This window comes from Mustela erminea, chromosome 11 (assembly GCF_009829155.1).
Source record: "Mustela erminea isolate mMusErm1 chromosome 11, mMusErm1.Pri, whole genome shotgun sequence".
In the NCBI taxonomy this organism is placed as follows: Eukaryota; Metazoa; Chordata; class Mammalia; order Carnivora; family Mustelidae; genus Mustela; species Mustela erminea.
In genome coordinates, this window is record NC_045624.1 from 49,101,677 (window position 1) to 49,117,757 (window position 16,081).

At 44.7% G+C, this 16,081-nt stretch overlaps 1 long non-coding RNA gene across 1 annotated transcript; it reads right to left on the bottom strand.

Moving 5' to 3' along the window:
* Positions 1–8,143: 8,143 nt before the first annotated feature.
* Positions 8,144–15,144, bottom strand: LOC116569332. Its single transcript, XR_004276981.1, has 3 exons — positions 14,776–15,144; positions 12,203–12,332; positions 8,144–8,178 (listed from the first exon to the last, which is right to left on the bottom strand). It is a non-coding gene; the product is annotated as an uncharacterized LOC116569332 (long non-coding RNA).
* Between the last annotated feature and the right edge of the window lie 937 nt (positions 15,145–16,081).

Sequence of the window (16,081 nt, forward strand, 5' to 3'; positions counted from 1 at the left end):
CCAAACATTTAAAGAATTAATACCTATTCTCCTGAAACTGTTCCAAAAAAATAGAAGCGGAAGGAAAACTTCCAAACTCATTTTATGAGGTCAGCATTACCTTGATCCCAAAACCAGATAAAGACCCCACCAAAAGGGAGAATTACAGACCAATATCCCTGATGAACACAGATGTGAAAATTCTCACCAAAATATTAGCCAATAGGATCCAACAGTACATTAAAAGGATTATTCACCACAACTAAGTGGGATTTATTCCTGGGCTGCAAGTTTGGTTCAACATCCACAAATCAATCAATGTGATACAATACATTAATAAAAGAAAGAACAAGAACCATATGGTACTCTGAACAGATGCTGAAAAAGCATTTGACAAAGTACAGTATCCTTTCTTGATCAAAACTCTTCAAAGTGTAGGGATAGAGGGTACATACCGCAATATCATCTAAGCCATCTATGAAAAACCCACAACAAATATCATTCCCAAGGGAGGAAACATGAGAGCTTTTTCCCTAAGGTCAGGAACATGGCAGGGATGTCCACTATCACCACTGCTATTCAACATAGTACTAGAAGTCCTTGCCTTAGCAATCAGACAACAAAAAGAAATAAAAGGCATCCAAATCAGCAAAGAAGAAGTCACTCTCTCACTCTTTGCAGATGATATGATACTTTACGTGGAAAACCCAAAAGACTCCACTCCAAAACGGCTAGAACTCATACAGGAATTCAGTAAAGTATCAGGATATAAAATCAATGCACAGAAATCAGTTGCATTTCTATATAACAACAACAAGACAGAAGAGAGAAATTAAGGAGTCAGTCCCATTTACAATTACACCCAAAACCATAAGTACCTAGGAATAAACCTAACCAAAGAGGCAAAGAATCTGTACTCAGAAAACTATAAAGTACTCAGGAAAGAAATTGAGGAAGACACAAAGAAATGCGAATATGTTTCATTCTCATGGATTGGAAGAACAAATACTGTGAAAATGTCTATGCTACCTAAAGCAATCTACACATTTAATGCAATCCCTATCAAAGCTCCATCATTTTTTTAAAGAAATGGAACAAATAATCCTAAAATTTATATGGAACAAGAAAAGACCCCAAATAGTCAGAGGAATGTTGAAAAAAAAAAAAAAGCCAAAGTTGGTGGCATCACAATTCCAGACTTCAAGCTCTATTACAAAGCTATAATCATCAACACAGTATGATGCCGGCACAAAAACAGACATATAGATCAATGGAACAGAATAGAGAGCCCAGAAATAGACCCTCACTCTCTGGTCAACTAATCTTCGACAAAGCAGGAAAGAATGTCCAATGGAAAAAAGACAGTCTCTTCAACAAATGGTGTTGGGAAAATTGGACAGCCACATGCAGAAAAATGAAACTGGACCATTTCCTTATACCACACACAAAAATAGACTCAAGATAGATGAAAGATCTCAATGTGAGACAGGAATCCATCAAAATCCTTGAGTAGAACAGAGGCAGCAACCTCTTTGACCTCAGCCACAGAAACTTCTTCCTAGAAACATTTCCAAAGGCAAGGGAAACAAGGGCAAAAATGAACTATTGGGACTTTATCAAGATCAAAAGCTTTTGCACAGCAAAGGAAACAGTCAACATAACTGAAAGACAATGGACAGAATGGGAGAAGACATTCACAAATGACATATCAGATAAAGGGCTAGTATCCAAAAATCTTATCAAACTTATCAAAACTTATCAAACTCAACACCCAAAGAATAAATAATCCAATCAAAAAATGGGCAGAGGACATGAACAGACATTTCTGCAAAGAAGACATCTAGATGGCCAACAGACACATGAAAAAGTGCTAATATCACTTGGCTTCAGGGAAATACAAATCAAAACCACAATAAGATACCACCTCACACAAGTCAGAATGGCTAATATTAACAAGTCAGGAAATGACAGATGTTGGAGAGGATGTGGAGCAAGGGGAACCCTCCTACACTGTTGGTGGGAATGCAAGCTGGTGCAGCTACTCTGGAAAACAGCATGGAGGTTCCTCAGAAAGTTGAAAATTGAGCTACCCTATGACCCAGTAACTGCACTACTGGTTTATTTACCCTAAAGATAGAAATGTAGTGATCCGAAGGGGCACATGAACCTGAATGTTTATAGCAGCACTGTCCACAATAGCCAAACTATGGAAAGAACCTAGAGTCCATCAATGAATGGGTAAAGAAGATGTGGTGTTAAAAAAAAAAAAAAGAAGACGGGGGATATATATACACAATGGAATACTATGCAGCCATCAAAAGAAATGAAATCTTGCCATTTGCAATGATATGGATGGAACTAGAGGGTATTATGCTGAGCAAAATAAGTCATCAGAAAGACAATTATTATATGATCTCCCTGATATGAGGAATTTGAGAGGCAGAGTGAAGGATTTGGGGGCTAGGGAAGGAAAAAATGAAACAAGATGGGATCGGGAGGGAGACAAACCACAAGAGACTCAGTCTCACAAAAAACAAACTGAGGGTTGCTGCGGGGAGGAGGGGTATAGAGAGGGTGGCTGAATTATGGACATTGTGGAAGGTATGTGCTATGGTGAGTGCTGTGAAATGTGTAAGCCTTATGATTCACACACCTGTACCCCTGGGGCAAATAATACATTATATGTTAATAAAAATTTAAAAAAAAAAAAAAAGAAAGAAAGAAACACGATGCTATCCCAAACAAGCTAAGTATAGATTGTGCCAAATGCTGTAAAGGAAAGAGAGTTGATAGTCTCTCGCTGATGCCTACCCAGTGAGCCAGGAGTCCTGCTTTGCATGGGCGGATCAAGGATGGCCTGGCCGAGAAGTTGACATGTGAGTAGACACCTGAGAGGGGAAAAGAACCCAGCCATGTGACAAACAGGAGCAGAAGGTACTTTAGGTGCTAGCACATTGAGCCACAAATGGTCTCCTATTGGTTCCCAATGGGACAGTCACACATCCTTCTGGCGTGATTATTGAGATTACAAGTGATAAGGCAGGGTACGCAAAAATGGTTACACTGTGCTGGGCACAAAGTCAGCACTCAAGAAATGTCAACTGCTACTATTATTTTCAAGACTTGGGTTCATTTTGAGGTGGGAAAGGAGTGTGAAATCAGGCGCTTAGGGCCATTCTGAGTCAGTGTGCCTGAGTCCCTGTGATGTCAGGCCACCAAAAGCATTCGAGTGCAATTATAAAGAAATTACTTTCCCAGCAATTAATCACCAGTATAAGATTGCCAATACATATCATTGCTACATTATGACACATTGCATCACGCAATCAGAATGTAGAGTAGAAAGAGGGCCATTTGTAGCTGACCTTATTCAAGTCAAATCAGCTCAATCAATTGAAAGTCAGTGGGAGTTTTGCCTGAGTGAGGGTCAAGACCAATTATTGAAAGGCATAATAGAACAAGGGGATGTTTTTGAAGACATTACATCTTACAGTAATTTTTCACAGTTCAAAGATATATTGAAGTAGCACCTGTTTAATACAGGCAATACATTGTTGATTAAAGGTTTTCTGTCCAATACTTTCTTTCAAGAGAATCTATCTGAATCTTTTTAAATTTTTTTGGACAAAAGCAAGAGCAGTAAAAAATACAAAATGGCTAAGATATATATCTTAAAACCAAAGTAGGGTTATGGAAAGACAAAGACTTCCCAGCAACTATGCATTATGCTATTAACTTGGATTCTGGGCTCCTCTTCAGTAGCCAGAAGAAAGGCTAGAAATCTCCACAGCCTAACTGTAGCCTTAGACTTCTCCTCCATCATGCAAGCCTCCCTTGGCTTTGGAGAAAGCAACTGAATCGCAATACTGGCTTAAACAAGATTTAATTCAGATTATTAATCTACTACTAAAAAATAGTCTGTATATTTCAAAGACAGCATTGTCTCTGTATTACTTATTGGATTTTGTAATATCTGTGGGTCTACCCTTTTCCAGTCCCCTCAAAATATTAGTAAGCAACTAGAAGAAAAGACTACTTAAACTCACTAGTGGTCTTTCACGGTATCAATTGTGTCTCTTGTCCTGGCCAGCCACCAAACCTGGTTTACACCAGCCAGCTCATCGCCACCAAGATATTTCTATCATTCTAACAAAACAATCTGAATCTTGAAACATCTTTATAGAAGACTTTTAAAAAAATATTTCATGCATCTAACTTGGTAAATATATTTTTACTATGACAGGGGAATAAAAAGCAAAACTGCTTGGTGGACTGTAACCAATTTGAGAACAGAAATCATCTTTTATTCTTCATACCCTTCACGAGGCCCTACATTTATGAATTTTCCAATAAATAAGTGTTCTGTAATTGGTAAATTACCAAGAAGTTAAATTTCTTTGTCTAGACAGAGAGGATTGATCTGGGCAGATGAAGTTACAGTTCAGATTCTATGCACAAGTGGTAATAATATTTCCACACATGGAAGCTTGGTATAAAAGCTACCATGGGTCTTTAACTAGCCAAAGGGAATCAACTGAAACTTTGCAGTCAGAGGTTCTTGAAATCTGCATAAAATACAAAGTTGGGGGAAAGGTGTGTTTTGTACAATGGGCTTCTGGTTTTAACCAGGTATAAGAAGAGGTTTGCTAATTGAGAAGAAGATATATAGAAACCCAGGTTCCTAGATAATGAAGCCTGAGGCAAAATCTTAGGTGCTGAGTTGTCCTTGGGTGGTGTAATCCCACAGGAGCAAAAGTGAGGGAAAGGGGAGTAAGTCAGGGAAGGAGGGAGAGCAAGAAAGTGAGACATCAAGCTGGGGTCCAGGAAGTACCAGCACAACTAACCTCTCAATGGTACAAGATGATCTCGGGCGAGGCCACGTGAATTACTGCATTCCAGACAATCTACAGGGGGTGGTGGGCAGGGAAGGGCAGAAAGAATCACTTATCCATGGGCCCCCATACTTCAATGGGAAAAGCTTGGTATTAACCCCTGTGACGAGTAATTTTACATGTCAAATTGGGGGGTGTTTTGGGATGAGAGTAACATCATCATCTGCAGTGGCAGCCGGCTGGCCTTCTGACTGGAGCTGCACCGTGGGCTCTCCCAGGTCTTAGATCTGTCTCAGATCAGCCCACACTGCACCTGTTGGACTTGCCTCCATAATCAGGTGAGCTAATTTATTATATGCACATATGAATATATATATTCACTTTATATATACATACAATCCCTTATGTACATATGCATACATATGCATGTACATATACATACGCACAAACATGTGTGTATGTACACACACCTGCACACATACACACAGGCCATTGCTTGTTTCTCTGGAAAATCCTAAGGCATCCCTGTATTTCCAAGCTGCTCACGCAGAGGTACTGACTGGGGCTCCAAGTAGTCTCATGCATCAGTGTCCAGAGGGCTCATGGACAGTCAGGAGACAGGCAGTGTTGGATCACACCTATAAAAGGCAGTCGCCATGGTGACTTGGAAGAAGCTAGTGGTCAAGGGTGGGGAGTCAGTTCAGGCAAGAGGGTCTGAGGTGAGGCCTGAGAGTGAACCGTGCGGAGGGGAATGCCAAAGCAGGTTCTGATTCTCAAAAGTTGCTTATAAAGCCTCCTACAGTAGGCTTATGGGTAAGGTGAGAAAATGTGTGCTCACTTGACAGTGGGGTAAATTTTCAAATAACAACACAACATATACTCCACAGTACCGATGGTTGAATGCCACTATCTAGATGTAAGACTTCGGGCCAGGTATTTAGCCTCTCGAGTTCCTGGTTTATTGGTATTTGAAGTGATGTCCAAGCCTTCTCTCAGCTCTAAAATTTATATTTTCCTCTCTGACTTGGACAAACACGTTGACACATAAAGATTCCTTCTAACACATTCAATGTCAGAAGCAGAATTTTAAAATATTTCACTAATATAAGGGGCCAAAATCAATATGATGAAATTTAGCATAACTAAATGTCAATTCCTGCATTTGGGACCAACTGACCAATTCCACAAGTACGGATTCAGGGAGATTTGGCTTGAGAGCCATCTGGATTAAACAGCAACAGCCACGCCTGGGAATTCTGTTGACCCCAACATTCAGTGAGTCAACTGTTCAATAAGCAGGTACTTACTGGGGTTTCTTCACTGAGACAGGGGTTGGATAAGACGGATCAGAGGGCCAGGGCCTCCGATGATCCATCTAAAGATTCCAAGCTTCATTCATGCTTATCCCATCCCTTTAGCCTTTGCATCAGTCCAATTAGACTGGGGCCCAGGGCACAACAGCCACAAGGTCAAGTGCCCCTATTGGATTTTAATGGGATCATTGAATGGCGCAAGGTCACCCGGAGAGCCTCCCAGCTTTTCCTTCTCTTTACCCTCAAGGTGTGATTGTTCTGGATTGTGGCTCCCCTGCCTGGTGTATAAAGTCACCCAAACACAAAACTCATAACCAGAAGGCAGCTTCGGGAATCCTCCCTCAGCTCTTCAAGCGTTACAGGCATTAAAAGGTGGTCCCCTGGAGGGCTCCGCCACTCGGCTGCCTGGAACCGAATCTGTCTTAAAGTTGGAAATACGATCCAGGTGGGGATGGACTGTGATTTAACGCCGTTCAAGTACTATAGGGCGCACTTCTTAAAGAAACCGTTGTAAATTACTTGTGGCCGGGGCTGCCGGTGGATGGAGGGCATGGTATAGTACAAGAGCCCAGCTTGTATCTAATAATTGTTATATCTTCTCTGAAATTTACTGCCGATGTCTCAATTTTAACAATTTAAATAACAAGATTAACCAAGTGGAGCGAAGCTGAGGCAGGCCCGCGCTCTTGATGAAAGGAAGACAACTCTTATGTGTGAGCACATTTTCACTTTGATGTGAGCAGTGACACACGGAGATGAAATCTGGTTAAAGCGGCAGCCTTCTCAACCCCATGACAGCTTCTTAGGCTAAGCACAACAATTTCAAGAGAGTGCACGCATACACTTGTTAACTTTACTCAAGAAGACTGATTAGGGGCAACGCTTATGAATATGATAATAAGAGGCGGGAGCCGGAAAGGTAAGCTAAAGAAGCTGGGTAATTGGCATACTGTTTTCTTCGCTTCTAATGGAGCACTCTGCAGTCTTAATTCTTCGGGTGCATCAGTGTGTTCAGAAACGAGGTGAATCTCCTCCAGGAACCAAATATTAATGATGATAGCACATTTTATCTGACCTGATGCTGAGCTGCTGTGGATATTGTGAGTGGTCACATGTGATGTCCCATAGATGACAGGCTCATTATCCTTGTGATGCTCTTTACTCCCTGTCCGGAAAAAGCCCCAGAATTTCAAAAGATGTTTCATGGCCAAAGTTATGTAACACATGCAGAGCTAGGCCTGTTCTGAAGGACAGCCATGTCCTTGGCAGCCAAATATAAGACTATGCAAGGAAGTGGCAACATGACTTAGTAGAATTCCCCCCAGATTGCAGGATCTTATGGAAGAGTAAAGAGACTAGAAACAACTAGCAACAACTAGTGAGCAACAAGAGCTCAGGAAAGGCATTTAACTTTTCTGGATCACTCTTTCTTCTACAGTAAATCCAAGAACTGGACTGTGATATCAGTTCCTTCTGGCTCCACCATCCTATGAACTTATACTCCTAATCTAAGGGCAATTAAAACCAATTCAAATTCACTTGCATCATTTTAAGCTAAATACCATTCAAGCAAACAGTTCGGCAGTTTCTTAAAAAGTTAAACATTCCCCCACCATACACACCATAAGATTCAACCATTGCCCTTCTAGATATTTCCTACCTAGGAAATATGAACCCTGAAGGAAAACGAACCCTGAAGTCTGCATGGAGTCTTAGACACAACTGTCCATCTCACATCTGTATGTGTAATACAGAAATACGCTGCACTCATTGGAATGGAATACTACCCAGCAAGAAAGACCAATGAATTGTCGATGTGCTCAACACAGGCGAGTCTCAAAATAAGTATGCTGAGCAAAAGAAGACAAACAAAAACAGTACATTCAGAGTGCTTGGGGGGGGTCAGTTGGTTAGGCAACTGTCTTCAGCTTGGGTCATGATCCCGGAGTCCAGGGATCGAATCCCGCATCAGGCTCCCAGCTCCACAGGAAGTCTGCTTCTCCCTCTGACCTTCTCCCCTCTTATGCTCTCTCTCTCAAATAAATAAATAAAATCTTAAAAAAAAAACAATACATTTAGCATAATTCCATTTATGTAACAGTCCAGAAAATTGAAACTATCTATAGTCCTAGAAAAGCAGATCAGTGGTGTTGGGGACAGGATGGGGAGGGCATGAGGGAGAGGGAGAATTTACAAAGGGTCACAAAGAAACTTTTGGGATGATGGATATGTTTGTTATCACGATTGTGATGATGGGTCCTTGGGTGCATGTATATGTCAAAGCCCATCGAAGTATACACTTCTAATACATGCAGTTTATCATCTGCCAATGACATCTCCAAAAAAGTAGTTTTTAAACAAAAACTGTAAATACTATGCACAAATCTTAATGCAAGTTCTGAGATATTCAAAGAATCAGAAATGCGTGCTGAGATGAGGAGGATAAGGGTGTTCGAGGCAGCAACTATTTATACACGCAAGAAAAAGACAAACTGGAAACAGCTTAAATGCCTAAAAGGAGAGAATAAATTAGGTAAAGTATGGCATATTTTTATATTGGGATGTGATGCGGTCATTGAAAGTCATGACAAAATACTGTCGTGAGAAACTGTTTATGATCAATTTCAATGTGAAAAAAGCAAGGTACAAGGCAACATGTAGAGCATAATGGAACTAAATTTTTTTCAAGTCTGTGCTGGAGGTTGATAATTAATCACCCTTCTCTCTTCCCCTCCAATTGAGAAGCAGAGTTGAGATCGGGGTGGATGGAAACAAAATACAAGCTTTGTTACTAGGAGCTCTGATGGGAAAAATGTAGCCTGGAGCTAAGGCAGAGCGGGCTCCCTACTCTTCCTCTGTGAATCTTCCTGAGCCCCTGAGAACTACAGCTCATCACTGTGAGGCAGGGCCAGCCCTGAGTTTATCTCTGTGCAGCGTTCTCAACCCCGCGTTGCTGGTTCCTGGCATGTTGGGTGAGGCTGTCTAACAGGGTGCAGGCCAGTGCAGACCGTTAGCATCCCTAGCCGTCACCCATCAGATAGCATAGAATCAACCCCCCCAAAGCATTGTGACAATGAAGAGTCTTTCCCACATGTTTCCAAATGCTCCGCCAACCAAGGATGGTGAGCTGCCCTGGGCTGAGAACCCACAGAGGTACTGAGGCTAAGCCAAGGTGAAATTCATGAACCATGAGTGGAAGGGGCATGCTTGTGTAATTTCCTTCATCCCGCCTCCCTCCACAAATCCCTCTTCCCATGGGCACAGGGGAGTATGTGAGGCAGCAGAGGGAAAAATGAAAGTGCTCTACCTAGTACTTCTTTAGAGAAGGAAGTTCCCATTTAATTGTCCTAAGTATAAACCTAAGGAGGAAAAAAGGAACGGTTCCCCTTGCCATCTGCATGTCTCTGTAAAGGTGAAGAGAAAGATCTGGAAGGACATATGCCCTGTTGCTTTCAAGGCTACCTTGCCTGGCTGGGTGTGGGACTGCAGAAAGGGAGCATCGTGGGTGATTCTTTTTCTTTGGCTTTTTGCAATTTCGGTTTTCCAGGTTTTCTAAATACGTGACTCTTGCTACGTGGTGGGGTAGGAGGGTGGGGGGAAGCCCCTTTTCCATATAAGGGGAAAAGTAAACTAAAAGGAAGGAGAATTCTTGAGCTTTCCAGAACTACAGTGCTAGGCAGTACCTGGCCTGAGACGCCCCCTCCCCACTTCAGGATCCCCAGGGCACCATCATACGCTTTGTGAAGATGCCATTTGGGGATGTGTTGCCCATCACCTATGGTACTCAGTGTTGCCCTGAAAGTGTCTGAAGTGCTCTGTACATAGGATTAGATTCTGCTTTTACCTTTCCTTAGCATGCAGTAAATTTTCTAGAATGGCCTCCACTCAGCATCCTTACAGGACTGACATTCAGGCATGCCCTGAATCAACCTTCTCAAATGGACCCATCCAAAGCCTCACAGGCTGCATCTACTGCACAACTAAAATTACAGAAAGGCGTGGACATTCAACTACCTAAAGATTTCAACACTGAAAAATACAGGGCCATATAATGGTGTTATTCTTAATATAATCCCACGATTTGTGTTCGGATACTAATTTATAAAGCCTTATCTGCAGCTTTGTCCTATAATAGGAAACAGCATTGTGCAGAAACCATCTTCTTTCTGTCTCCTATCCTGCAACTTTACCCATAGCCTCATTTGAAGATAACATCAAAAGTCTGGGTTGAGACCCTCTAAATGGAAGCCTGGTTCCCACAGCCCATCATCCCTCATCATCCTCGCCCTGGAGCTGGGGCGATGGCATCTCAGATGCAAGCTCTGGCCATCATTACCCTCAGTCTCTAGGATGACCCTCCTTGGAGGTAGGGGCAGGGTCAGGTGTTTGGAAACACATGGCTCAGACAGAAAGAGGTCAATGACTCAGCCAGCAGAGACGCAGGTAGCAGATCAGCCAGACCATATTGGGCTTGAAACATTTCAATCCAGGTCTCTGCTCAGGTGAGACATTTTCGCAGAAGACACACAGTGCCAAGTCAGTGAGATCCCTGTGGGGTGGACTGGCCACAATTTCTGAAAAGTAACACTTATGAAGACTGTTTTTATTTCTTGAATAACTTCAGATGGTCTCTGTGGCATCTACTACAACCACAAATGGGAAAGCCTTAATTTAAAGAAACTTCCATTTTTTCTGGTTGCGGTAATTCTGGATTGGTGTAGGACTGTGTATGTATGTATAAGTTTATGGAAGCTCTTCCCCATGCAACTTGGCTGCATTTTAACAAAGGATCCCAAATTTGGGGGGTCTCTTACCATTTCATGGCTGATCTCTCTGAGCCACATGTTTCCAAATGCCTGACACCCACCCAACCTACAGGGAGTAGGGTAGGAAAAAAGAAGTTAGAAACACACCCTGAATCCTGCCAGGCAAGCACTGGGCAACCAAGAGGACTATATATGGGAGCCGAGGCTCTGGCTGGCGGGTGAGGAACTCGGAGCCAAATCGATAGGGATTACTCAGATTTGGGGGCATGCTGGGAATGACACCAGGGAATTCTCCAAGATCTTTCTATACCAGTCGACAGTAAGATGTATATTTTCTGTGGTGACCTGGTACACATAGCTAGCTACACGTGGACACAGATATAAACACATAACTGAAACCAGCTCCCAAAACTTCCTGCTGCGGAACAGCTCTTCAATAATTATTTCTCAAATGAACAAAGCCCAGCCAGACCTTAGAGAAACCAGACTCACCTTGCCAGAGGTGGTGCACTCTGATGGTTCTTATTCTTTTTCATTTGTTTAAAAAGGGAATGAGTTGCAGTCCACTAACGTGATGTCACCACCACTAACAGGTAGCCTGTTCTGAAAGGAGTTTCAGGCACTGCCTGTCCCTCATCGAAGATTCCTGAAACTTGCCAAGTAGGAAGCAGGGGCTTTGGGGCTCTGGGGGCACACAGGCTGGCCGAGGCCCTGTCTGGGTGGGCAGAGTACTGTCAGGTCCATCGCAGGCCGCAGAAGAGAACTATGTTCTGTGTCTCTGTCCCAGTCCACACACGGCCCCGCGGTCCCCTCACATGAAACCATTCCTCAAACCCAGAAATACAGTCAGAAGTCAGAAGTCAGGCTGGCAATCATTGGCCTCGATATCTTGTCGGAGGACCAGGAAGGGGGGAAAACAAGGGTTATTTAAGCAGCTGTGAAAATCATGGAGCAACTTGGCAAATGAAAAATCCACTTAGACCCACCAGCAGCACAAAAGTGAGGAATTAAACAACTTTGTAAATAAAGGGTTCATTACTCTCGATGCATTAATACACACTTAAAACCTATTGAAAACTTCCCATTTCAAGATAAATGAAAAGCATTAGCTGTTCATTTCCCAAGCCAGATGGGCTGTTTCCACAGCCCGGCGCTGGAGGTCTGAGGGCCGGGTCAGCCCGGGGCGGGCTCAAGTGGCAAGCAGGCTGGTCGAGGTCGGGGACCCAGGAGGGGCAGGTCCCTGCATTTCCGCTCTGGTGAAGGTTGGAACCATGGCCCCGTTTTTCACTCAGGGGATGTCCTCAGCGCACACCTGATGAAGTTGGGAGGAAAGTTCTACGCCAGTGCATTTGCTTCCTCCGAGTTTCATCATCCTTCACCAAATAAGCATAATTGCTCCGTGTTGAAGAGGTGCTAGGGACAGAGGCGCTGCTGGTAATTGCCTAATGGGCGGGCGAAATGAGGTGTGAGGCACATCGGTGTGAAAAAGGCAATAGCCACAAGTTTATTAACATTGAAAATTAAAATAAGCTTGGCCCCAGCCAGGCAGCCCTTGCTGAAATGAATCCCATTATCCCTCTAATAACTGCACGGGGGGCTCAATTGGATGCCACCCAGGGGGGTAGAGAGGCCGCGATGCAGGTCACCTCTCTGCCAGCTTCGGGGAGCTGAGACTGTCTGGTTCACTGAGGGCTATCACAGAGGAAACACGAACACCCGTGCATGCCTCCGCCCAGCCGCTCCTCTGGCCACACTGAAAGCCGTGGGCAGGCGAGGAGCTATGAAGTGGGGAAGCCCAGCTCTATGCCGTTCTGACCTGGGTACCTCTTTCAATAGCTGCTGAATGGAATTTGCAAAGGCATACTGTAGGGCTCTGGAACAGGATCTTTTTTTTTTTTTTTTTAAGATTTTATTTATTTGAGGGCATCTGGGTGGCTCAGTGGGTTAAAGCCTCTGCCTTCGGCTCAGGTCATGATCCCAGGGTCCTGGGATCGAGCCCCACGTCGGGCTATCTGCTCGGTGGGGAGCCTGCTTCCTCCTCTCTCTCTCTACCTGCCTCTCTGCCTACTTGTAATCTCTGCCTGTCAAATAAATAAATAAAATCTTAAAAAAAAAAAAGATTTTATTTATTTGAGAGAGAGAGAAAATGAGCAGTGGGGAAGGGCAGAGGGAAAGAGAGAGAAAGAGAGAAGCTCTTCTCCTTGAGAACTTGAGAACAAAACTGACAGAGGAAAGGCATGCAGAGGAATAGGAGGACTGGCCCTCAGAAGGCGCGCTTTGAGCTGGGAACTAGTAGACAGTAAGTAAGCCTGGAGGGAGGGTGGTGCAGGGAAAACCACGTGGGGGAGTTTGAATTTAATGCGGGATTTAAAGGGAACCCGAGTAGGTTTCAGACAAGAAGAATCACGTGATTAAAGGATTTAAATCACTTGACAGCACATTTGCTTTACATTAAAAAAATATGTTTGGGTTTTAAATTTTAATTCACCTTCAATTTCATGAATTTCACTCACTATTATATTCAAAGCCACTTGCTTAGAATGGGAGTCAGTGCTGCCCAGAAATCTAACTGTATCTCCCAGGCCCATTCACTCCCTTCGTTTCAGAGGGAAAATTTTGAACTTCTTCTCTCTTCTCAAACTCCTGGCACCTCTGCTTGGGTCCTGCTCTCAGGGCTGACCTGCCTCTTCTTCCTACTCCTCCTACTTCTATCCTCTGGCCTGCCTTTGGCCTGATGCTCTGCCCCCTCCCGTCTCTGCCAACACCTCCACCTGTGGCCAGATGGCCCCTCCCCCACTCAAGGGTGCTCCTCCCACTGTCATTGGTAAGGTCACAGCTGACCTGATGACCCATGGTGTTGCTAAATGCAATGATCAACTCTCCATCCTCATCTTCTCTGAACTCCTGGCAGCCTCTGCACTTGGCTCCCAGGACACTGTTCCTTCTCGGTCTCTATCTGGTTTCTTCCCATTTTTTTCAACCTCTAAAAATTATAATGAGTCCTTGGCCTCTTTGCTCTCTGAACTCTATCCCTAGTCAATCTCATCCAGGCTCGAGGCTGTAAACACCACCTACCTGCTAACAAATCCCACATTTCAATCTCCAGTTTGGATCATTCCCAAATCTGGATTGGTCTCTACATGGATGTCTAACAGGCATCTGGAATTTAGGATTTCCAGACATGAATTCCTGGCTCCTGCCCACCTCCTGCCCCCTTGCCCCCCACACGCCCTGCCTCTACACACATGTGCCAAAACCTGCTTCCCAGCAGCCTTCTCAGTGGCAGCTCCCTCCTCCCCTTTGCTCAGGACTAAAACTTCAGCCATCCTTACCTGCTCTCACACCCTCCATTCCAGTCCATCAGCAAAGCCAACTGACCCTGTTCCTACACTAAATCCGGACTGACCGCTTCTCGCCGTCTCCACGCCATCTCCAAATCACCATCACTCCCAGGATCCCTGCCACAGCCTTGTATCTGGTCTCCCGGCTTCCATCTTTGCCCTAATACAGCCTATGCTCAACACACGAGCCAGAGCGACCTTTGTGAAGTAAAATTCGGAGCATGTCGCTTCAGGCTGAAAGCCTCCTAATGACTACCCAGATACTCAGAGTAGGATCCAACCTCCTTACGATAGCCTAAGAAGTCCTACCCTCTCTGGCCCCAGCTACTTCTCTGTCTATCCTCTCCCTCACTCCCTCTGCTCTGGACACTGGCCCTGGCTGTTTCTCAATCACCCCTTTGCACATATTGGTCATGCTGGCTGCAGTGGAATTCTCCCAGAGGGTCCCGTGGCTGGCTCCTCCGGGTCCCCAGATCCCGCTCCGTGTCACCCACCTGTTCAGTGAAACCTTCCCGCCCGTTCTGTATGAAGCACCCACACATACTGGCCCTGTAGTTTGCTTCTTCTGCTTGACTCTTCTCCATCCAGCTTATCGCCATCTGTGAAACCGAGTCCTCGTCCTTCCGTGTTCGTCTCTCAGTAGAACAGAGCTCATCTGGGGTAGGACCTATGTGGTGCTCACTCCCGTTCAGTGCCTACCATGGAGTAGGAGCTCGATAAATACTCATGGAATGAGCAGTACTTATCGGAACCCACACTTCGAAGCACCTGCTATCTACAAGGAAAACACAAAACCCCCCTCTGCTCCGGCCATCCAAGGCCAGGTAGCTCAACGTCCAAGCTGTGGACTAACTCCCACAGCTGCCACAAACACTGCCTGAATGCCCAGCCCTGCCGGCCCACCGTCCTCCGTCCCCCACCCCGCAGGATTACCAGGAGTGTATTCCTGCCCTCTGCTCCCTTGCCTGGGAAGTGAGTTTTCTGATGCCAGCTGCTGCCTGGTTGCTTCCCTCCAAAACAAACGTAATCGACCGTAACCCACAGTTTCCTTCCATTAAGCTGAGGGCGCAGGGGCCGGGATGCCAAGTCTCAGCTCTTCCATTTACTGACTATTTTGGCCAAGGTTTTTAATCTCCTAAATCTCAGCTTTCTTACGAATAGGATGGGAAAAGCAGAGCTGACTTCCAGGGACGTCATGGGATTAAATGAAATGAAGAGTGGGTAACACCTGAAGCCCGGCACATGCTCACTGGATGCTGGTTTCCTTTCTAATCCCATCGAAAGGTGACCCTAGAATCACTGTGAAGTTACAGTTTCTAACCCAGCACTCTGGGTTAACCCTGGCCAAGGCTCAGGCATGGTGGAAGCCAGCATAGGCTGTGTGAACCTGTTCAGGCTTTTCACCTCCTTTCTCTCCTCCTCCTCCTCCCTCTCCTCCTTCACACAAGCCCACAGAGGCACAGATTGCCCTTGGCATCCTTCTCACATTCATGGCCGACCTTCCCCGTCCTGCAAGGGTGGTGAACTGAATTCAGAAAAATGACACGTCGTTACAAATATATTGCATGTTGTAAAATAAAAGAATGTCCTTGTTAGAAAGCCAAATGACTTACTTTGGGAGTAACTTTGAATGACGGGCATGGGGGGCGCCTGGGTGGCTCAGTGGATTAAAGCCTCTGCCTTCAGCTCAGGTCATGATCTCAGGGTCCTGGGATCGAGCCCCACATCGGGCTCTCTGCTCAGCAGGGAGCCTGCTTCCTCCTTTCTCTGCCTGCCTCTCTGCCTTCTTGTGATCTCTGTCTGTCAAATAAATAAAATTTAAAAAAAAAAATTTTAAAAAAAATGACGGG